Raw genomic sequence first — 24,324 nt, 5'->3', positions numbered from 1 at the left:
TTGGGTGACATGGTTAAACATGACACATGTTTTAAATAGAGGAACATTGTGAAACAAAGGAAAAAAAACATGTGGCCTAACAAAGCTCAAACATTCATTGAAAAAAGATTTAAGTGACGTTATTGGAAGGTGTTGAAATGGAACTACAACACACGTATATAAACCTAAAAAGCTCTGAAATTTGCCATAGTTCAGTGAACTAACTGTAACTTGCACCCCCGTCATGCACTCCATATGGCATCACATACTACACCACTCATGACATGGTAAATGAAATCATTGATGACATCACTGGCATCATCACCTTGTACTAAAGCTGTATGTGATATCTCCAGAAAATAACATTTGAATTAGAACTACCTCAAACCAAGTCTGAAAACTTAGACAGTGGATCCACATTACTTATCTGGAAAATCAGTTTAACAGTGGGAATGCAAACCACCCCTCATTTTTCCAGTTCTAAGTTCTTGCAAAAGGAAGGAAGTGCTATGCAGTGCACTCGAAGGACCACAGTGTGACCATGCTGGTTGTGTGCATGGCAGCCAATCTCAAAGAGATGAAGGGACATCTCCTGAAGTTTGTACTTCTTGCTGTAGGAGCTGAGGGTTTGTTCAGCAACTAGAAGATGGAAGGAGAGTGTCTGGCCCTGCAGGAGGAGACACTATTTAGGAGGAGAAGCCCACTGTAGTCCTGGCATGAGGAAGAAGCCGACTGCCAGTAGGAATGAAACCAGGAGCGACACATTGTGTGGAGTCTTTCGTTCTCTCTAAGCAGGTACTGCTGTGAGCTGCACCAACCTAAGTGAGAAGCAGCATTGTGTCTTCCAGCACCCTGCCGTGCTCCCGAAGGCTAGTACTGCTACTGCTTTATGCCCAAGAGACACTGAATCACTGCCAATTCAGAGGTCCTGATCAGCCTGGAAGGCTACAACTGTCAAAGAAATTCACCAGCTAAAGACCGGGCCTGGAGGCTGCAACTGCTGTGATGGATCAACTGTCCACAATTGGCAAGGATAGCTGCAATTGCTAAAGATAATTGCTGTTGTGCACACCTGGCCACCAGCAGATATGAAGAGCTGAATCTTCCTCTCTACTTATCTCCTACCAGTTTTCTGTGATCTCTAAAAAAGTTAGGGTACCTCATATGAATATCAAGCATCTGGTGATAGCAAGGACAAACCCACCAGGTTAAAACAGGTGGAACATAATTAGAGAATTTCATGTTGAATTAGTGTGGTAACACAAATTTCACCTAGTTATTCCACATTCCTCATGTTCATTTGATAATGGCCCTCAAAATATTTAACAATGGCATGTGGCGTCAGTAATAATAGGTGCGATATTGCAGTACCTTGTTTACAGACCACTCGAAATTAGGGTCTATGAGCTCTGTTCTGCTTTCAACTAGGATATTACGGCTTGGTTGTTGTAATAAATGCGACTGAAATATGGTGCATACACCTTAGATTTTTCTAAAAGCACTAGGCAGCAATAAATGTGGAAAACTCCATATGTCACACACTGTTAGAAATTGGGTCTCTAGTTGGCCAAGGTTTGCCCCCTGCACAAGTAGGGACCATAGTCCTAGTCAGGATAAGCTAGATACACACTTTAAATGAACCTGTCCTCACCCTCTGGTACCTTGGCACAGAGCAGGCAGACTTAATTTAAGAGGCAATGTGTAAAGTATTTGTGCAACACACACACATACTGTAACACAATGGAAACAACACAAAAGACTCCACACCTTAGCCTTAGAAAGATAGAGAATATTTATGTGAGTAGAACAAGGCCAAAGCAACAAAAATCCAATCAGTAGACGTTAAGATACAAATTGTTTTTAGATTTAATGCAAAAAACAGTGCTTTGAAGTCAATAGTGCTAAAAGGTTACTTGAAGTCACAAGGGACTGGGGTAAATCCAAAGTTCAGGCCGACTGCGATGAAGAGCAGGCCGGCTACGAGATTCATGCAGGTCCCACTAAAAAGTACCTTGGATGGAGCAAAGCGTCAACGCTAAGGGCACGCTGCAAAGATCTTTTCCATGCGTCGTCATCGAGCTCTATTGGGATGCAGTTAATGAGTTGTCCTCGAGCCGTGCAGAGCATCGTCATCGGGCTACACAGGCTGTAGAACCACTGTCATTGAACAGCCTCTGTGTCTGTGTCGAAGGTCGAAGCGTCGGTTCTGCCTGGAGCAGAGGGGGTGATGCACAGGTTTTGTAGCAAAACAGCAGCAGAACATACTTCTTAGGACCAATACTGGAGGGGGCATCCCAGGCAAAGGTAGGACTCACAGTCCTTGTCATCAACAGGGCAGAGATCACAGGCAGCAGGGTAGCTCAATGAAGCAAAGAAGCAGTTCCTCAGAAGAGTCAGTCCAGGTAAATTGGCAATCCTTAAAGCACAAAAGTCTTTACTCCAGCAAAGTTCTACCCAAGTCTAGTAGTGTGCTGTTTGGTAGGGTCAGCTTCCCGGTACTTATACCCCAATGTGCCTTTGAAGTGGGGGGGGGGTGACTTCAAAGCAGCTCTTTGAAGTGCTTAGGCCCACTTTCATCCCAGACATGTCTGCCAGGCTATCTGGGAGGGGGTGTAATCAGAACTTTGTGTTTGACACAGGACACTGCCTATTCAGCTGTAAGTGTTAGCTCCCACTCTCCTTTCATGCCCAGGAAGTCAAACAGAATACAGATGAATGCAGATGAGTCCTCTGTCACATCCACCCTTCCTGTGCTTGTGGCTGTCTAGAAGGAATGCAAAAAGTGTAGCTGTCACGTAGCCCAGACGTATATTTGAGTCAGGCTGCAGGCACACAGAGCAAAACTAAGAGCAGATGAATGTCCACTTTCTAAAAGTGGCATTTCTGTAATAGTAATGTGAAATCCAACTTTAACACTAACGATTATTTATCATTTTAAAAAATATATATATTTTATTAGTTATTTCTATGCACTTAAACATACAGTTGTACATGTATTACATATAGCAAAAGAGTTGCTGTTATGATCCTGTATATGTTAAATCGGCTTTTCCATCATATAAACACAGCAATATATACTATATAAATAATTGTAGCATGCGTACTTTTATGTATGTATAAAATATCCCAGTCTTCCTTTATGTTGGACCCGGCCTCGTGGCGTGGTCCCGAACCCTCCTACCCGACCCGACGGGGGCAGCCCCCACCCTTCGGGGTCCCTCCGGATTGTACTTTGCTATCCGCACCAGCCTACGCGACACGGCTCGCCCCGGCCTCGGCCCCAGCAAAGCCCCGACATCGCGGCACCAAGATCTGGCCAGGGGGCACCAAGTGGCCACTCCACCGATCCCGGAGGAGGGGAGTTTCGATGGGACCCTGTGGCATTCTACACTGAGATGTTGCTAAGTAACATGTAACATGACCATGTCACACATTGGAATCTCTGAGGTCATAGATTGTTGTAAATAGGAATGTTCTGTGAAGTCAGTTGTTTGATGTTATGCTGGCTGATGGATGGGATCTTCTTTCTTGGATTAAACTCACTACAACTTTATACCTGTCTTATCCATTCTTTGGACCTGGAGAATACTTCACTGGCGTAGTCGGCACAGGAGTAATGAAGAGTGAAAGAAAGAGAAGATCTCAACAACTATTTGGCTGCATTTAATGCCTTAAGGAACTGTCTCGCGTTTGAAGAAACTCTCTGCCACGTATTAATATCTGATTCATCACATTGGAAGGTCATTCAACTTAACACAGTACTCTGAGGGTGTTAAAAGAAACTCTCAAGTGGTGTTTGGATCGTCGTTACATCTCTGTAAGCTGCGAGCATTGTCAGAAGCTGCGAGCAATGTCGGAACATCTATACTGATTCCCTTCATCGCGTAATTGCATCTTGGACATACGCGAGGAATTGGTGTTCATGTAATGCGGTAACGTATGTGTATTGATACATGCGCAGACTGTTCCTGTTCTTTTTGTGGTGCATCGGAGAGTGGTATGAGAATATATATATTTCATCAATGTCGTGCTGGTTCCATGGCATGTAGGGATACTTGAAACTACATCGTGGTCGTTCCCCGGCATGTGTGAACATTTGAAATTTCATAAGTAAACACCGGGATCCTAGGTGACGTGACACCTTCTTACCTGGAACTTGGATTTTCTTCTGTCCGGTTCGTTCCATGTTCTGCTTCTTCGTCGTCCATTATCCTCAGCCTCTTGCAGCGTCAGCAGTCTCTTGAACGCACTGGAGGATGTCATCACGCACCACGCTACTGTTTGCGCGTGCGTGGTAGCCATCTTGGTGACTGTATCCTAGCAACAGTAATATCATCATGCACCACGCTACTGTTTGCGCGTGTGTGGTAGCCTCCTTGGTGACTGTATCCTAGCAACTGTACAAACTTTATTTACAAGCTTCGAACAGCACGCGTGGATGTGCTAATTTCATTTCAAAGGAGGCGAACGAAGTTTCATCAAGGGAAGTGTACGAGCAGCACGCATGGATGTGCTACTTTCGTTTTAAAGCAAGCGAAGGAAGTTTTATCTGGGGAAGTGTCCTGTAATAGTTGTTTTATTATGAATAGCATGTGGGAAAATTCAACAGTTTAATTAAAATTGTATTTGGTATACAGTGTTAAAAAAATGATACAAAAAGATTAATACTACTTACTGTATCACAGTAAATAAGCCTTTTGTCTGTATAACTTCGGAGCTAGGTAGTTAACTCTCTGTTATTTATATCGGTTGAAGTCAAGTTACCTCAAACATGCAGAATGTTACTGCTGCTCCATTCTTTTTGTCGTGTCCTGGGTCACCTCCCATTAAGTGGAAAAAATGGAAGGTGGTTTTTGAGAGGTACGCCAGAGTGTGCGGACCATCTTTGAGCGCAGAAAGGAAGTCATCTCTGCTTCTGCATTGTTTAGGTTCTGAAGGTCAGGATGTATATGATCACTTGCCAGAGCTTCCAGAGTCAGAGGCGGGGAGATTGAATGATTACGAAATATGTATTAAGAAACTTGATAAACATTATCTTCCTAAAGTTAGCACGATTCTAGAAAGATATCAATTTTCAAAGAGGATGCAAGCAACTGAGGAAACTATTGAGGATTACATAACCCAACTAAGAAAATTAGCGTCATCATGCAAATTTGACAATCTGACTGATGAACGCATTAGGGATCAATTTATGTTTGGGTGCACTATTGAAAAGATTAGAGAGGAATTGTGGTTGAAGGATGAACCGACGCTGGATGAGGTGTTAACAATTGCCAAACGAATTGAACATTCGTTAAAATGTGTTGCTGTTATTAAGAGGGACGCTGAAAAAGGGTCTAAAGTTGAATCTGTGAAAGTAGAGACTAAAGATCCCAAAAACGAAGTAAAAAGTAATCCTGAAAAGGGGTGGTCTGAAAGAAAATGCTACAGATGTGGCAAAGCGGGACACCTTGCCAATGACAAGAAATGTCCGGCGCTCAATCAAACATGTTCCAAATGTAAATTAAAAGGGCATTTCACGGAGTTATGCAAAACAAAATATAAACCTAAGGTAAAAGAAGTTGAGATATACCAAAGGGAGTTGGAACAGTCGGAGGATCATGTGTTTGGGCAGATAGTAATACAGGTTGATAGTAAAGGCAATACTAAATCTTGTCCTCATGATGAAATTGTAGTAGATGGAGAAAAAACGAGAGTACTATTTGACTCTGGGGCAAAGATTACCATTGTGTCTAATGAGTTCTATAACTCAAAGCTCAAAGGAAAGATCAGTTTGATGAAACCCGATATCATTCCTTTGGCGTATGGAGGAGAGCCAATAAAACTTCATGGATACTTTGTGGGATTGATTGAATATAAAGACAGGATGGCATCGGGAAAAATTTATGTGTCAAAGCGGGGTGATAGTATAATTAGCTGGATTCACCAAGGCGATTTAGGGGTGTTTTTAGATCCTAACGCTAATCCGTGTATACAGCTAAAGGATAGGATTCAATCAGTGGATAGGTACGCCAATGAGGAGTATGTTCAAAATTTAAGGAGGGAGTATCCAAATGTATTTAAGGAGACTTTAGGCTGTTTAAAGGGGTACCAACATAAAATTCAGCTGAAAGGTGATGCGATTCCCGTGTGTTGTAAGGTGAGAAGTGTGCCATTATCAGTTAAGGAAGACATGAAGAAGGAAATACAAAAGTTAAGCAGTTGTGGTATAATTGAGGAAGTAGAGGGATCAGAATGGTTGGCTCCAGTTGTGGCAGCACGCAAACCTAATGGCAATCTTCGTTTACGCATTGATTTAAGACAACTTAACAAAGCTGTGGTGGTGGATAGGTATCCATTGCCAAACATAACTGAATTGTTGACCTTACTTGATGGTGCTAAAGTTTTTAGCACCATAGATCTCACTTCTGCATATCACCAGATAGAGCTAGATGAATCATCACGGGACTACACATCTTTTGTCACACCCTTTGGAACGTATAGGTTTAGAAGAATGCCTTTTGGATTGGTGTCAGCCTCTTTAGTGTTTCAGAGGGTGATGGAGAGGGTGTTAAAAGATTTACCAGGGGTATGTGTATACCAGGACGATATCTTGGTGTTTGCAAAAGATGAGATGGAACATGACTTGAGGTTGAAATCCGTTTTGGGGAATTTGTGCAAATATAACCTTACGGTTAAGGTGGAAAAGTGCAAGTTTAGATCTGACAACATCAATTACCTGGGTCATAGTATTTCTGGGGAAGGAGTAAAACCTAAATCTGAGTTGATTGAGACTATTACGAGGATGTGTTCTCCTTCTGACAAAACCGAATTGATGAAATTTCTAGGCATGATAGAATATTATGCAAAATTTGTTATGGACTTTGCTGTGGCAACGGTGAACATGAGGCGATTATTGAGGAAAGGTGAAGAAGAATTTTTATGGTCTGAGATGTGTGAGAATGAATTTATAGCCATTAAAAAGAAGCTTAGTCAAGCTCCTTCTTTAAAAAGTTTTAATCCTGCAGGTAAATCCATCTTGGTGACTGATGCGAGTGAAAAAGGTCTTGGAGCAGTTCTGAAACAACATGGGACCGATGGCATGCGCACAATAATGTTTTTGTCAAGGAGTCTTAGAGATCCTGAGACATGATATTCAGTGGTGGAAAGGGAAGCCCTAGCTGTTGCTTGGGCTGTCAAGAAGTTAAAGAAATTTTTGTGGGGCGTTGATTTTGAAGTCCATACAGATCATAAACCCTTGATTGAAATATTCAGTAAAAAGGGGTTAGACCTCATTTCTGGAAGGATAACTAAATGGATTATTGGCTTACAGGAATATAATTTTAATATAAAATATATTCCTGGTATTGAGAATGGAATTGCTGATGTTCTTTCACGTCTAGTTCCAAAGAGTAGTGTGCGTGAGGACTGTTGTTCTGACGATGATGAGGAGGATGAAATAGTGTGTGCAGTGGATCATAGTATTATTTCAGAGGAAAGGTGGTTGAGGGAGTTGAAAGATGACGTGACATTGAGTGAAGTGACATCTTTGTTAAAGAAAGGGTGGATGTCTAGTAGAGAGGGGTCTGAAGGCACAAGATCCTTTTGGACAGTACGTAATGAATTATCGGTTGATAATAACTTGCTATTTAGGGGAACAAGATTGGTTCCTCCGGCTAGCCTTAGAAAATAATTAATTGATCTAGTGCATGTGGCGCATTCAGGGTTGTCGAAAAGTAAAGAAAGACTTCGCATGTCATATTGGTGGCCTGGAATGGACAACATGATAGAGAGAATTATTAGGGATTGTGTTACTTGCGCAGTAAGTGATAAAAATAAATGTGTTCATGTGCAACTTATGGTCTTGAGGAAACGCCCTAATGGTCCGTGGCAGGAAATTGCTTTGGACATTGTGGGTCCTATTCATGAGAAAGGATCACAGATTTACATTTTGGTGGTTATTGACATGTTCTCTAGGTGGCCTGAGATTTTCTTTCTATCAATGATTAATACTTCTAAGGTGATAGAGTGCTTGAAACTCTTATTTGCTAGAGAAGGTTTCCCAAAATCAATATTGTCGGACAATGGAGTCCAACTGGTTTCGAAAGAAATGGAACAATTTTTAAATGCTAGAGGTATTATTCACAAGACCTCTGCCCTCTACCATCCTGAAGCCAATGGGATGGTGGAAAGATTTAATAAGGTTATTAAGGAAACTATTGTATTGGCTAAAGGTGTGGAGTTAGAGTGGAAAAAACAGGTTTTGGAAAAGGTTGAAGAGTACAGATTGGCTCCCCATGCAACAACAGGGAAGTCTCCTTTTCTGTTGTTTCGGGGTAGAGTACCCAACACTAGTGTAGAACCTTATTGGGTTAACAAGTATGAACTTGCTAAAGGCAAGGAGTGTGTGTGTGATGGTGAATGCATGCTAAAATTAGAAGATGAGAAGGCTAAATCTAGAAAGGCATATTTTGATGTGAAACATGCAGTAAAGAAAACTAAAGTAGATATTGGTGATTGGGTCAGGATTAGATGCCCTGGGTTGTTGGGGAGCTCTATGTCAAAATTCATGAAGCCCATCAAAGTAATTAAAACATTTAATAATGCCATCCAAACGCAAGACCATAGGATTTGGAATCTAAATAGAGTTGTTGTGTGTAATAATATGCAGAACTTAAATAAGGAGTCAGTTTCTGCTAAGGATGTGGAGGAAAAGGAGTTGAACTCTCAAAGAAAGTCTTCAAGGATGGTTAAGAAACCAAGTTATCTTGCTGATTTTGTTTGAGATAATTTTGCAATTTTTATTTTAGAAAGGGTAATGATGGGTTTGGTACATAGGTTAAGTTGTGTTGAGATTTAGCTTCATGTTTAGTTCTTTTGGACTTTGTATTAATTCAATGTGTATTTATTCAATGTGCTTGTATGTTCTCTTATGAGGAAGGGAGATGTGTGGCATTCTACACTGAGATGTTGCTAAGTAACATGTAACATGACCATGTCACACATTGGAATCTCTGAGGTCATAGATTGTTGTAAATAGGAATGTTCTGTGAAGTCAGTTGTTTGATGTTATGCTGGCTGATGGATGGGATCTTCTTTCTTGGATTAAACTCACTACCAGAACTACCGCCCCATCTCGCTCCTTCCTTTCCCGGCCAAAGTCATCGAGAAGGTCGTCAACAAGCAACTGGCAGCCTTCCTCGAGACGAACGGATCCCTCGACCCATCACAGTCCGGATTCAGAGCCAACCACAGCACCGAGACAGCCCTCATCGCAGCCACCGACGACATCCGAGCCCTGCTCGACAACGGCGAAACAGCGGCACTCATCCTCCTAGACCTCTCCGCAGCATTTGACACTGTCTGCCACCGCACACTAGTCCAACGCCTCAACGACACCGGCATCCAAGGGAAGGCTCTGGAATGGATCATCTCATACCTCTCCGGCAGAACACAGAGAGTACGCCTCCCTCCGTTCCGCTCCGAGGCCACCGAAGTCATCTGCGGCGTCCCGCAAGGATCGTCGCTCAGCCCTACTCTCTTCAACATCTACATGAAACCCCTCGCTGCCATCGCACGCCAACACAACCTCAACATCATTTCCTACGCCGATGACACCCAGCTGATTCTCTCCCTCTCCAGAGACCCCGACACCGCCAAAGCCAGCCTGCACGAAGGGATGACAGACGTCGCTGAATGGATGAACATCAGCCGCCTGAAACTGAACACGGACAAGACAGAAGTCCTCATTCTGGGACCATCACCCTCCGCATGGGACGACTCCTGGTGGCCCCCGGCACTAGGCACCGCACCTGAACCGACGGACCACGCACGCAACTTGGGCGTCATACTGGATTCCTCCCTATCGATGACCAGACAAGTCAACGCCGTCTCCTCAGCTTGCTTCCACAACCTCCGCTTGCTCCGAAAGATCTTCCGATGGATCCCGACCGAGACCAGGAAGACGGTCACCCACGCTCTCGTCACCAGCAGACTAGACTACGGAAACACCCTCTACGCCGGTACTACAGCCAAGCTTCAGAAAAGACTTCAGCGTATCCAGAACGCCTCCGCCCGACTCATCCTGGACGTCCCCCGTCGCAGCCACATCTCGTGCCACCTGAGAGACCTGCACTGGCTCCCTGTCAACAAGAGGATCACGTTCAGACTCCTCACCCACGCACACAAGTCCCTCCACGACCTAGGCCCAGGGTACCTCAACAGCCGCCTCACCTTCTACACGCCCACCCGCCGGCTACGTTCCGCTAACCTCGCCCTCGCCGTCGTCCCTCGCATCCAGAGAGCCACCGCTGGAGGAAGGTCATTCTCCTACCTGGCAGCTAAGACTTGGAACTCCCTTCCCGTCCACCTGCGGATGACCCAGGACCACCTGGCCTTCAGGAAACAGCTCAAGACCTGGCTGTTCGAGCAGTAGCAGACCCCCTTCCCCAAGCGCCTTGAGACCCTTACGGGTGAGTAGTGCGCGATATAAGTTCCATGATTGATTGATTGATTGATTGACTACAACTTTATACCTGTCTTATCCATTCTTTGGACCTGGAGAATACTTCAGACCCCCAACCGTCCCCCAACGCCTGGTTTCGATCGCCCCCCGGCCTTCCTGGGCGCTGGCGCCTCTCCCGCTGGGTGTCTGGCCTCTCCCATCCCGGCCCCTCCGCCCCCCAGGCGCAAGGGTCCGGACATCAAAGGGTTCCAGACCTATATCTGGGGCAGCTTCAAACCAGGACGGCAGTTGTATCCTGGAGTCGAGAGCCCTGCTGATCGGATCGCGGCTGACCCTACGGAGAAAGACTCATTACTTGGAACTTGGAACTCTGAGCCCTGCTGACTGCGTCGCGGCTCCCCCCTTGCTGAGAAGAAGACCCTCACGGAACATCGGAGCCCTGCTGACCTCGTCGCGGCTCGACCTCGCAGAAGTAAGCCATCGGAGCCCTGCTGACCTCGTCGCGGCTCGACCTCGCAGGAGTAAACCATCGGAGCCCTGCTGACCTCGTCGCGGCTCGACCTCACCGCAGCAATCCCCCGAGCCCTGCGGACGACGTCCCGGCTCCCGGAACCCCCCCCGGCTCGAGGATTGAGAGCTAGGCGCAGGGTGTTCCAGTACCAGGCTAATACTGAGACTGTCCCGCTACCCCATCCCTACAAGACTTTGAGACTCTTTTGGGTCCCTCGATCCACCTGTAAATATTACCACAGAAATCTGCCTTGGTTACCGATAAAGACATATGAGAATTGATACCCTGGTTGTGTCCCTTTGTGGTGGTGGGGTTGCTTGGCTGATACGATCATAGGAGAAGGACCTCGCCCAGGAGCCTTCTCAGCGGCGCTCGGCTACTCGCCTACGGAACGGTGGCCCTCGGGGTGGTCAGCCCGACACCATCGGGCTCCCGGAGGGTGCCCTTCTAACACTTTACATGTGTGTACTGTTACCTCTATTGACATAACAGTGTTTGCATACCATGAGTGCATATTCCTGCCAACTGTTTGAAGTCTTCAAATTCACCTAAGTGTTTACCATTACTCTCTGCATATATATCACGTGCCAGAACACCAAGAATAATGGCACATAAGCAATATTCATGTACATCTTTGGAGGTGATAGATATTATTATTTTAGTGTGAAAACTACAACTAAAAGAAAAAGAAGAGAAATCAAATATAATGCCAGTAGTGAAAACAGTGCAAAAGGTGTGGTCTAATGTATGTTGTAGCTAAGCCGAATTGTTGGTAGGCAGTTCAAGCCGCGCTTCATGTTTTGTTTATGGCTAAATGGATGTCAGGGTGATGTATAACAAAGTTTGCTTTCATGGAACGTTTCTCAGTCACGCAAGTTCAGGTCTCATCTCGACAGATGCTCCATGCTTCAACAACACCTGCAATGTGGTGTACTCACTGGGCGTTATCTCCAGCATTATCTCCTGCCTGCTGCGGAGGAGGTGTATGCATTACAGCATTAGGATGTATAAGTGCTTTGAGGATGTTATCCCAGGATTGTGCTATTGGATACTTGCGCAGCCCTGCCATTTCTTCCCTGTGGAGAACGGTGCTTTCTGCCTGTGCCCATACCTCTAGGGATTTCAACCAGCTAGCCATCGCAGGAGGATCCTTATGTTTCCATCGTTTGGTAATTAGCCTTTTTGAAGTTATTAGACCCAGGTTGTGGAATCTAGAGCTCACCCTATTGTCTTTGGTGCAAACATAAAACCCCAGGATACAGACCTCCCTTGTGTTGGGCACCTGGGAGCTGGTACACTTTGCGAGTGTCTCTGTTATCGTGTGCCAGTATGTCAGGAGTAAGGGACAAGACCACAACATATGCAGGAAGTCAGCGCCATTGAGCCGACATCGCGGGCAACTAGAGGTATTGATATCGAAATATTTGTTTATTTTATCTGGTGAGAGGTACGCTCTGTGCAATATGTACGTTTGTATAGTTTTTAACCTGGAGTTACGCGGTATGTATGTAGCGCTGGCTAATATGTGTCCCCATTCTTTAACAGTCCAGAGTTGGCCTCTATCTTCAGCCCATTGTGCACAAAGACTCGTTAATGGTTTTAATACGTGTATGAGTAAAGCTTGTACTAACCAGTGGATCACATGCGATCCCTCCCCCATAACATGCAAATACTGTATCAGCAGATGTGTTGGAGGCTCAGTTGTCAGCTCTCCCCATGCTAGCGTCAATGTCCGCATTATAGCCATGTGCAGGAGAAATTGGCCCACAGGCATGCCACTATCTGCTGCCAAGGTTTCAACGGGTGAAAGTGTGCCTTCAACATACAGGTCTCCTAGTGTTTCCACGCCTGGCTCACCCCAGGGCACCAGCTCTATTTCTGTCACAGCGTCTCTGCCTCTGGGGGTTCCGGTAAGTGGCAATGTCGGGGCGTAAGGGACTGTGTCTCTGGTGAGTTGTAGACTCCTCCGGTAACATCTATGAGCTAGCTCAATATGCATCTGAGGCGGGCGGGAAAACTTTGCAAGCGGGTGAAATACACTATATAATTGGGTCTGTGTCCATGGAGGCGACACGGTTGTCGTGTCCTCCAGGTTTTTGCCACTCATCCATTTTGGGACCCATTGTAGCTGGCTGCTAGGTAATAGAGTTCCATGTTCGGAACTGCCAAACCACCTTGTTCTGGTGGCGCATGCAATTTCTGTAATGCTATTCTGGGCCTGCCCTTATTCCAGATCAAGCCTCGGATCAGGCCCTCCAGTTCTCTAAACAATCTGACTGGAACATATACTGGAAGATTTGCAAAATAGTACAACAATCTCGGTAGTATTATCATTTTGACTAACGTGATGCGACTCATTACGTTTAATGGGAGGGTCTTCCAGAACTGTATCTGTGCCTTAACAGAAGAGATGGCTCACACCAGGTTGCTATCCAATATATCCGTTGGGGAACTATATATGTAGATGCCTATGTATCTGAATGTGGTCGGGTACCAGGCGAGGGCAGTCTCATTGATGATTATGTCTACCTCTGCCACATTATTATTGAAAGAGTAGACACCCAATTTAGACCAGTTCACCCGGAGTCCCGACATCGTTTCAAAAGTTCGAAAAAGTTCCGATATAGCTGGGGGAATATTATGCAGGTCTTTCACATATAAAAGCAGATCATCCGCGTATAGGGAAACCGCGTGTAGCCCATCTCCCAGGGGAATGCCCCAGTCTGTGCCATTCTCCCGAAGCAGGACTGCTAATGGTTCCATGGCGAGAGAGAAGAGCAATGGGGATAGTGGGCACCCTTGCCTGGTTCTTCGTCTCACACGTATAATGTCAGAGATTAGCTTTCCCGTGCGGACTCGTACCGTAGGGGACTTATATAGTAACTGTACCATTTGCAAATACCCATCTCCCAACTTGTATTTGCTCAATACTGCTGCAAGATAGGGCCATTCCAAAGAATCGAAAGCTTTTTCCAGATCCAGCACCAGATAGCCAGAGCGTGGGCAGCGTTCTAATGCAAAATTGTGAATTCTGAACAGCCTACGTATGTTTAAAGAGGTACTCCTAGTTGGGACGGATCTGTTTTGATCTTGGTGTATCAGAGTTTTGACCAATGGGGCTCTACGTTTGGCTAATATGGAAGTAAATATTTTATAATCAGTGTTGAGTAGTGCCAGCTGGCGATGGGAGCCTAGGGATTCAGGATTCCTGCCTGGTTTCAAGAGGGAGATCAACAGTGCTTCGTTTTGCGTGGGTGTGAGTGCTGAATCTTCTGTTGCTTCTTTGTATACCCGTAGTAGCTCCGGTATTAATATGTCCGAGTAAGCTTTATAAAATTTTACCGGCAACCCATCTGGACCTGGAGATTTACCATTCGAGAGGGAGAAAATGTTTACTCTGATTTCCTCCGGTAGAATAGGATCATTCAATTCCTCTTGTTGGCGTGGCGCTAGTTGTGGTAGTGTAAAATTGGTAAGAAAGGCCTGTATGTCTGCGACTGTAGTTTGCAAGTGAGATTTATAAATTTCGGTATAGTGTTCTACAAAAGCGCTATGTATGCCTCTCTGCGCATGTACAGTGACTCCTCGCACGGTGCTTAAAGATGTCAAAGGTGTGGTCACAGCATCTTGCCGTATCAGCCATGACAGTAATTTACCCGGTTTGTCCCCCATATGGTGAGTCCGCGCTGAGTGCGCTGCATAATTTAAATGGCGGAGTCGCTCTAGTAGTTGGGAATGTTCCTCTCTATCCTGCGCCAATGGTATTGTGGAGCCCCTCACCGCCTCACCCTCTCTCGGAAGCAGTTTATTTTCAAGGTCTGTTAGTTCAACCTCCAGTTGTCTTCACATACCCACCTGCGCGCATAGGCAATCACCTCTGACCACTACCTTAAATGCATCCCATTCTACTTGTGGCATTGTGGCTGTATCCGCGTTGTAGATTACGAAATGGCGCATCTAATCGGACATCAGGTTGCAACCGCCAGGTGAGAATCAGCAGCCTGGTGCATTCCCATTCTACCTCTAACACGTGCGGGTTATGATCCGAGTGCGTCCTACCCAAATAATATACCGCGGAGATATGTGGAAGCAGCTCCTCTGAAAGCATGTATCGGTCTAGTCGCACATGTAACCCATGAGCTCCTGAGTAGTAGGAGTATACTTTATTATGGGGGTTGCGATGCCTCCTTATATCCCTCAAGTACCATTGCATTGCCCAGCTATTCAACGCCTTCATAGCGATGTGAGTACTCGTGCCTGGGAGGGGCAGAAAGGAGCGGTCCAGAGAGATGTCTAGTACACTATTGTAATCTCCCCCCAAAAACATGGGAATGTCATGCCATGGCGCCAGCACGTGCGATAGAGTGTCTAGGAAAGCAGCCTGCTATGTGTTGGGGGCATAAAGCGATGCAATGACAATCTGCCTCCCATCTAGTGTGCCTCTAACTACTACATACCGGTCTTCTGTGTCTACCAACGAATCCGGGATTTTAAATGGAACCCCTGGCCGAACCCATATTCGTGCTCCTCGTGCAAATGCCAAATACCCTGTTGCATATAATTGGCCACGCCAGTGGCAATGTAGGTGTACAATTTCAGCTTTAGCTAGATGTGTCTCTTGGAGGAGAGCTATTTGTATTTGGTGTCGCTTAAGATACGAATATATCTGATATCTTTGTGATGGTGTGTGCATGCCTCTCACATTCCATGTGCTGATCTTAAGTGAAACCATAGTGTTTGCAATCTACTGACATTAGATGTACACATGTCCGCTTGATAAACACACTTGGTGCAATAAACCCAGCAGTTAACAACTCGCCCAGCCGGTTGATTTGCAGCATTCCGCGCTTCATAGTCTGGCATATAAGAAATTATATCTAAAAAAAACCCAATAACAACATCGTTCTCTTAATAAATTCCAAAAGGGCGAAAATGCAACTAGCAGTCGTCCAAACCATCAACAAAGATAACAGTCAAAGAATGTTGAGGGGGGGTGTGCTTCGCACTGCGCTGTGCTAAATATCAAAATGTGTGGACTGTGTCTCAGAGGCTCCCCATCTCCGACCTAAATATAGAAAAAAAAGGAGGCTACCCTCACCAACATGCTGCTTTCCGTGGAAATATAAGTACATACAGGAGCGCAAAAGTCGGCAACAAAATAAGTGAGCTAAACCATACCTTCCCAATCTGGACCACATACACACCCCAGTTCCCATGTCCATATTTGAGTTCTTATCGATGACCATCTTGTAGAACTATATCGTAAATGGCTGTACACAACTTCACTCAAACCTTGGGACCTCTGCCAGCATTACATCCAATGGCGGTGTCCTTCTGCGTTCATACTATATCATCAGCCGTTTGCGGGGTAACAGTCGGTTGGTCGCCGGAGTCCTGCGAGGTTTGTATGCCATAAGCTCGATCATCATCGCTTGTTTGGTCATTATGGCTGGAGTTTGAGGCATCTTTGGTTAACAAGGAGCCACTGATTTCAGCTACTGCCTGAAGAGCTTCTCGCTGTCCGCTTAGGACCAATTCTGAGTGTGGCACCGCAGTAGGTGACGATGGTGTTTGCCCCCTCACTGACCTTCGCTCTCTTCTGCGGCGGCAAAAAGGGGCCTTTAACTCCGGCATCTTTGCCACAGTGTCCGAGCCCCGAGGTCCCGCGGCATTGAATGTGTCCATCCAATTCTCCGCCTCCTCCGATGTGGAAAGAAAATGTGTTTTGCTGTTAGCAACCACTCGTAGGTGGGCCGGAATTAACAGGGAGTATTGTAAATTGCTCTGCCTGAGACGTTTCTTCACCGCCATGAATGTAAATCTCTGCCTCTGCACTTGTATAGTGTAGTCCGGAAAAAACATTATTTTGCGATTGTCTATTTGAATGTCCCGTAGCTTTCTGGTTTCTTGCAGTATAGTGTCCCTGTCCCTGTAGTTGAGGAGCCGAATGAGAATGGGCCGCTGATTCAAACCCGTAGGAGGGGGTCTCGCTGGGACTATATGTGCGCGTTCAATTACAAAGTGGGGTGAGAGGGTCCCCTCCGGTAGCAGATCACAGAGACAGTTTTCCACTTAAGTGGTGGGTTCCCTCCCTTCCTTTCCCTCCGGTAGACCCACTATGCACACTTTATTCCGTCGTGTACGCCCTTCGGCATCTTCAGCCCTCTCCTCCAGGAACTCCACTCGATTTAATACATTTTGCACATGCTTATCCATTTGCGTCACCTGCGGTTTGATGTCGGCAAGTGTGGTCTCCAAAACTGTGGTACGATCTACCAGCTTCCGGTGATCTGCCTGTAGAAGGGTGAGGTCTATAGCCACCTAATCTATTTTGGTCTCCAAGGAGGTGCGGGTTTGATTGATGGTATCTTCCAGCCTTTCCACTGCAGCAAGTACTGCATCTAACTTGTTAGAGGTTTGATCCGTGAGCCCTTGTTTTGCCATCTTGTCCGACTTAGATTTAGTTGAGAGAGGTAGTGCTTGTTCTCCTCCCGTTCCAGTCCGTGCGCGGTTGCCACCCAACATTAGACGCAGGATATATACACAGAGTGTCGCGCACTGTGTGTGATGACCCTGGTGCTGTGTCTCTGGACTTGCAGGTTTCACAGTTTATTTTGCGTTTGCGCTAACTAGGACCAAGCATGTAGCGCTTTACAACCAAGAATGCTGGCAAAGGGTCCACATGGGTTTTTCCGGTCTCTCCCACTGCAATGCGACCGCTTCTCAGTCCTGGCTTGGGGGCACTTATAACCCAGTCCCAGCGCTCAATAACTCGGTCTAGGGTTTACCGTGATGGTGACCATGCATCCAGGGCAAAGGTGCCGCCGCCCAGTCAAAAGCAGCCACGCCTTCAGGGATCATCCCAGGGGCATAGATGGTCTTCTTGAGGGCAGAGTGTGCCTGGGAGCATGTGGCAAACCGTGTTTCAGAGCCCACGCCACGTGTTGCATCACGGTGTTGCATCACGGTGTTGTTGTGACAAGACATCTTTTGCACTTTGGGAGATGGTCTGCGTTTACCTCTGCGGTCGTGATCTCTGGCGGTGTCCACCCCAGGACTGGCGTGCTTGATCTTAGCCCATGCCTCCATGGTCAGTACTCTGTGGTAACAGGGTCCTGGTGTATGGCGTAATGGAGAGAACCCCGTTTGTCACTGAAGGCGATTACGTCCCACTGCTGCTGTGAGCATAGGTTGAGTTCACTACCAGGCAGCGTCTGGTCTTACACGTGACACCAGCAGGGGGACCTCCGGAGCGGGCCACATGGGTCACCTTCTAGGGCAGTTGTAGGGGCCCTCCCCGTGCGGCAATGCTGGCGGCCCCACAAACAGAGCGGAGCCCCAGGCGTGTGCAGACAGCCCCGCTCATGGGAGTTCCCGGCGCCTCTGGAAGGAGCCCGGCAAAAACAATATGCCAGCTAGTGCAGCAGGAGGATGTGGAGACTCGAAGTTGCGATGGGGTGGTGCCTCATCTGACAGAGGCGATGTGAGGGCGATTCCGGCCCGGGTGAGCCCCTTTCGCTTTGGCTCAATAGTGCCAAATTCCCCGCCTGGTTGGGTGAAGACAGGCACATGCGGGCGGTCCCGCTACAGCCTTGGCAAGGTCTTGCGGCTCCTCCGAGTTTGCCGGTTAAGCCGTTGTTGGGGGGGGGCCGCAGTGATGAACTCCGGACTAGCTCTATACGAGCTGCGCCATTTTTCGTGGCCTTGTGGGCGGAGTCAAGCCGCAGGCTCGCGTAGTCGACCTCACCCGCGCAGCAGCGGCTCGCCAGGCAGCCCACGCATCCAAGGATCCCGATGCGGCATGCGGGGTCCGGATAGGCCGAGATCTTCAGCGGAGTGTCAATCCATGTTCATGTTAGTGCAGGATTAATTGGGAGCCCTGGCCGATGTCTGCAATCGGAGATTTAAGACTGGTGAAGGGAGCCTCAGACGGAGCTCTACCCAGGCACGTCTGCTGCCATTGCCTTCGTAGCCACGCCCCCACTAACGATTATTTATCATTACCCTTCCAAATATATGAAACATGATTTGGCCACTCCTTTCTAACCAGGAATTACAGCTTAAAAGTGTTTTAAGGAATTCCAAATTCTAGTCTACGAGAGGTGTAGGCCTCACTGTTGTGAAAAATTAATTTAGCTGTTTGTTACTATTTCGACATGTAAAACTTAAATGTACGTGTCAAACCTTTTACTTACACAGCAGCCTGCCCTTGGGCTACCTAGGGCCAACCTTAGTGGGTGACCTACGTATAATAAAATGGGATCTGTTGACTGGGTGTGAGTGTTTGATTGGTTCTGATGCTCCGTCCATCACCACCCCCTTTTGTACTGCTTTGTTCGCCATAAGTTGGCAGGGTATGCTCAGACGTGAGTCCCTTGCGCACTTTGCCACTGGATTCAAGCAAGCCTGGCTGAAGATGGCTGAAATGCCAGAAACCGGTCCTAGGAAGCTTGTTTCCGGTCCAGGGAAGGCATGGCTGGGCAGTTCGGGCTGGATTGTTCCCATGAGGCACAGGCTCAGACTGATTTGCATATGGCCATGTCTGAACTGGGGTGGCAGAGTGGGCTAAAGAACGGTGATGGATCAAACCCAGATCTGTTGACTGGGTGTGAGTGTTTGATTGGTTCTGATGCTCCGTCCATCACCACCCCCTTTTGTACTTATTTAATTCAGAACAACTTCCAAGGTGAGGCACACCAACACCTGCAGCAAGTTGTCTCAAACACTTAAAAATTGCACAAAGAATGGACTCAGGTGAAAAAGAACCAAACGTGTTTCTGCACCCTCGAGCCTTGATCACGGGTGAAAGTCTTTAAATTTTAATTGCCCACGTGTTTTTAAAGACGCAGTTACATCATCTTTCAGAGTGCACAATTACAGTGTTCCATACCTCAAAAGAAAGCAACGTGATTTTTCTTTCAATTCTAATATTCAAACTGTTGCTGTCCTGTATTTCAATAAATACCGTTTTACGTGCACTTCTCTCATTTTAACCTTTGTTTTAACCTTTTACCTCTCCGTGCAGCGTTATCTACTCTTGCGTGTCATGAGTAATGTAAAATGAGAGGTCATGTCCTGAATGATATACTGTGCCAGGTCATAATCAGTGCATGATGGGAGCACAAGTTAATTGACAATTTACAGTTTTATTTGGGGTTTTTAACATTTCTTTAATAGTGTTTTTTTTGTGTGAATATATGACACTGGTCAGTTATAGTTAGGACAATGTTTCCAGGGGGAAAGTACTTTTATTTTGCTCATAACTTTGGAGCAGTTTGATGATTATTCATGAAACTTTCCAAAAAGAAAACTCTCATCTACATGAACTTCTTCCTTGAATAATCCAACAAGCGGGAGCACTGAAACGGTCCTAAAACAAGTTTTCCCAATTCATTTTTCCAATTTGAACATTTATACCACAAAAGACAACTGATCGGAATTACACTAAATTTAGCAGAAAGCTTCATTTTGCTCCAGAAAGCATTATTTTTGTGGTTTGGTGTAATCTGTTCAGTAGTTTTTGAGAAAAAATTTCAAAATGCATTGTATACCATGGAGCTCACAGATTTAAAGATAAGATCTGATTGGTTGCCACCACATCAACAAAGATGTGGCAGCTGCCATTTCAGGACTCAGGGGCACAGTCCCCTGTCCTGAATTTCCCTCCAAACAAATAGGACGCCAGGGTAGGAATACCCTGCCGCAGGCCTTGTGGGTAGAGTCTCAGGGTCCCAATTGGGCCAAAGCTTTTTTTTTTAACTGGCATGGCGTAACTGTAGTGAATACATGGATCCTCGAAAATTATAATTAAAAAATGTGGGTTTAAGTACACTTTTAAATTCAAGGTCCAGAGGGGTTTTTATGTGCCCGAGTTAGGCGCAAGTAACTTGGCTGCCCATTTTCTTACATTGTTCTCTTTTTGCACAATAACATTACTGTTGTGACCTTTTGCACATATTGTCATGTGTGACAATGTTTAGTTTTTCTGAAACTACTTCTGTTTAAACATCTGGCTTCATATATCATTATCACGATGCCTCGGACACCAAGTACAAGGCTTTTACGCACGATGTACAAATGTCATTCTATCTTCATCCACAGGGTGACAGGGCTATCTACTTACTTATAACATTGCTAATCTATATGTACATCGCAAGGATGCTTTTAAATATAAATAATAAGCATCTCAGAGGATTAGCAGAGGAGGCACTTCAGCTGACACTGAGGGTCCCTGCATGCTGAGACATCACCTCGCAGCTGTCTGACATGTCTTTGAGGGGGTATCCAGTTCTTTACCAGGACAGAGTCCTACATTCTGTCCCAACAGGTAATAGGGTTGGATCATCCTGTGGGGGTATTTCTTGGCTATACACCTGCACACACTCTAGACATACACAGCATAAGGATTGCATAGTAAGAGTACGCCTGATTACTACCCTGTATTATATGCCTGCAAATATACACTGTCTTACCACCATGGTAGGACTATATCTGCTATTTACTCTTTGGCGCTTGTAATCACTTTTATCTGCTTCTGTCTACTGATTATTGCAGCACATGTATTTTATACAAGAATAACGTTGGCTGGTCTCTAAGTCAACACATCATGTGGGAGTGCTTGGAATCAGTCTAGACACCTCACCCAAGGTTTATGTTGTGTAACAAATGCGCAGATCCTACGGATTAGTAGGAACTACACAGGGTTGTAGATTTATTTTTCATGGGGGGGCACAGCACCCTCCCCAATCGTTTTTCGGGCCTAGGGGACACCATCCCTCCAGGGCCATTTGAATTATAACTAGGAGGGGGGATAGAGCTCCCTTCCCTAGCCTTTTGGAAGGCCAGAGAACCCATCCCAGGTTTTAAAAAAAATTAAGATGGTCATCAGCCCCGGGACCCCATCCCATGGGGCCTGATGTGAGAAGTGCCCTGGGAACCAAATCCCCCAGAACACTGCTGCTTCATACCCAGAAGAGTGCGGGCATTCCCTGTTCACACTCTCCTTGGCAGGACACACAACTTTACTCTCGCCCAGCTCCTACCACCATCAAAATGGGTGCTGACCGGGGAGTTGGCAGGCTGCAGGGGCATTGGGTCTCCACCCGCAGGCTCCATAACATTTGGTGCTGGGTGCCCAGGGGGAGCATCAGGCCACCCACTTTATAAAAAACAAAAAGGAGATCCCACCAGTACTTGGTATGGATGTTGTCTGGGAAGCTGACCAGGGCCACGGGGACTTTGGGGCTCCCCCCACTACTCTCAATGGTTTTGGTAATGTGGTAGGGTAACCAGATCTTGAGAACCAAAAACCGGGAGATTTTGGAAAAATAGAAGGACTACACATTTTCATCCACGGAATGGCTCAGAATGACAGCTGTCATCAACATAGGATCACAGAAGATGCATTAAGAAAGTAAATAAAATGTAATTTCTACAACCAAAATCATACCTATTAATTAAATTGCTTACTTGTAACAGTTGCTAACTAGCTAAGCTCTAGAATACCCAAAAAGTGCCTCTCACTATTTTCAGTCAACATCCTCTAATACCGGGACATAAGCCAAAATTTCTGAAATCTGCTGTGACAGCTGGTGAAAAACCGTGACTGTCCGGGCAAATCCGGGACGTCTGGTCACCCTATAATGTGGGTGCCCTGGGTGGGCACTGGGGCACCAAGCTTTAGAAAAAATAGACAAACAATGAATACCAAATGAAGGAGCAGGGGCACCACCAACTATTTTTTCAATATAGTGGAGAGCCTCCAAGGAGTGCAGCGCCCCCCAGCAAAATAGAAAAACACAGTAAGTCTCCTGGGCCATTCAAACCATGACCCCCAGCAGAGCTTACTTGAAGAGCACATCAACATATATAAAGCAGGCCTATTGTCAAAGAGGCTCCAATAACTATAATTCTATAAATCTATACCCTTGTCGCTGAGAAGTTTGGGGGAATTTTCCTCCTTTAGGAAGGGACTAAAAACACATCTTTTCCCTAGGTCAGATTAAATTCTTCTGTTACTGTGTTTTGCGTGTATTGGTAAAATGTCTAAGCGCCAGAATACCCTTCGGGTGACAGTTTGCGCTATACAAATACGCGATACATACATACATACATAATCAAATGTATGTTTTATAAATTTACACATTGCAATGCTTAATCAAAGTGATTGTCATAAAATATTTATTAAAGCCATAAATGTTTGTCTCATGTCTATGAGTCTTTTTCTAACATTTTTCAGGCCAAGAAATGTAGCCATAGTACCAACCACAAGGGGTCCCAGCATTGCAGATGAAGAGCATACAGCTCCAGCTCAGAGATCTTTAAAAACATATGGTAAGCTCCTCTGAGGTCATGGATTCAATGACCCAGGAGACTTACTGTGTTTTCTTAAATATTGCTAGGCAGGTGCTGCGTCTCCAGGCCTCAATAAAATTAACAAGGGGCACCATCAGGGGCAAAACATATTTAAAAGTCCTCACAGGGCATTATGGGATGCTCAAAATGAGAATTTCCTTCCACTCAATTTACTTTATTTACACTTTGGGTTATTGTGGGGGGCTCACTGCTACTTGCTCCACAGACAGCACCCTTTCTTGTTGCTGGCGGGGGCTGGACACTTGTCTTTTCCCGTGGGTGTCCTGAAGCCCGTCCGTGGCACCCACATTTTTTTATGTTGGGGCTCGCAGGGGAAGCCCCAAAACCCCCGCAGCCCCTGTTGGCTATCCAGCCACAACCCTGCATGGGGCCAATCATTTTTAATTTACATGGGCACTCGGCCACCCACCAGGGGTACACCAAACATTTTTTCAAGTTGGGATCCATGGGGAAGCCAGGCGATCCCTGCAGCACTTGCCAGCTCCCCAGCCAGCACCCATCCTGGGTGCGTTGAGAGCCAACTCCATTCCTTTGCTCCCACCCGGGCAGGAGCAGCTTTTCTCTGTTCTTCTGCTGGGTGGGAACAAAGTTGTGTTACCTGCTGGGGAAAGAGCAAGCAGGGAAAATGTGTATTCACTGCTCCTACACTCTCCCAGGAAGGGGATAGCAGTCCCCCTGGTGGTGGGGTCCCGGGACACTGCTCTAATTGGGTCCTGGGAGATGGGGTTCCACTGGCTTGTATGTCTCATGGAGACCTCATCTGTTACAGCCAGCCGCTTCATTCCACTAGAGTTCATCCAGCAGCTCCCTGACGAAGACACCTTTGCCTCGAACACCGCAGTTGACATTTTGCTTCAAAAATTCTTTAAAGGGTGAAGGAAAAATGAGAATGGGCCAATTCACTTTATATACCTGAACCCCACCTCAACAAGGTTGGCTAAAGCTTTTGACTTTGTCCCATTCTCATGTGAATAGATGTCCGTGGTTGGCACTTTCATCATTTAGGTGCCAGTAT

At 46.1% G+C, this 24,324-nt stretch overlaps 1 protein-coding gene across 2 annotated transcripts in view; it reads right to left on the bottom strand.

Moving 5' to 3' along the window:
* Positions 1–24,324, bottom strand: part of FAM3D (FAM3 metabolism regulating signaling molecule D) — a 517,653-nt gene that overhangs the window by 25,455 nt on the left and 467,874 nt on the right. The gene's annotated exons all lie outside the window — the stretch shown is intronic.

Source organism: Triturus cristatus, chromosome 9 (genome assembly GCF_964204655.1).
Source record: "Triturus cristatus chromosome 9, aTriCri1.1, whole genome shotgun sequence".
In the NCBI taxonomy this organism is placed as follows: Eukaryota; Metazoa; Chordata; class Amphibia; order Caudata; family Salamandridae; genus Triturus; species Triturus cristatus.
This window is presented reverse-complemented; position numbering and strand designations above follow the sequence as displayed.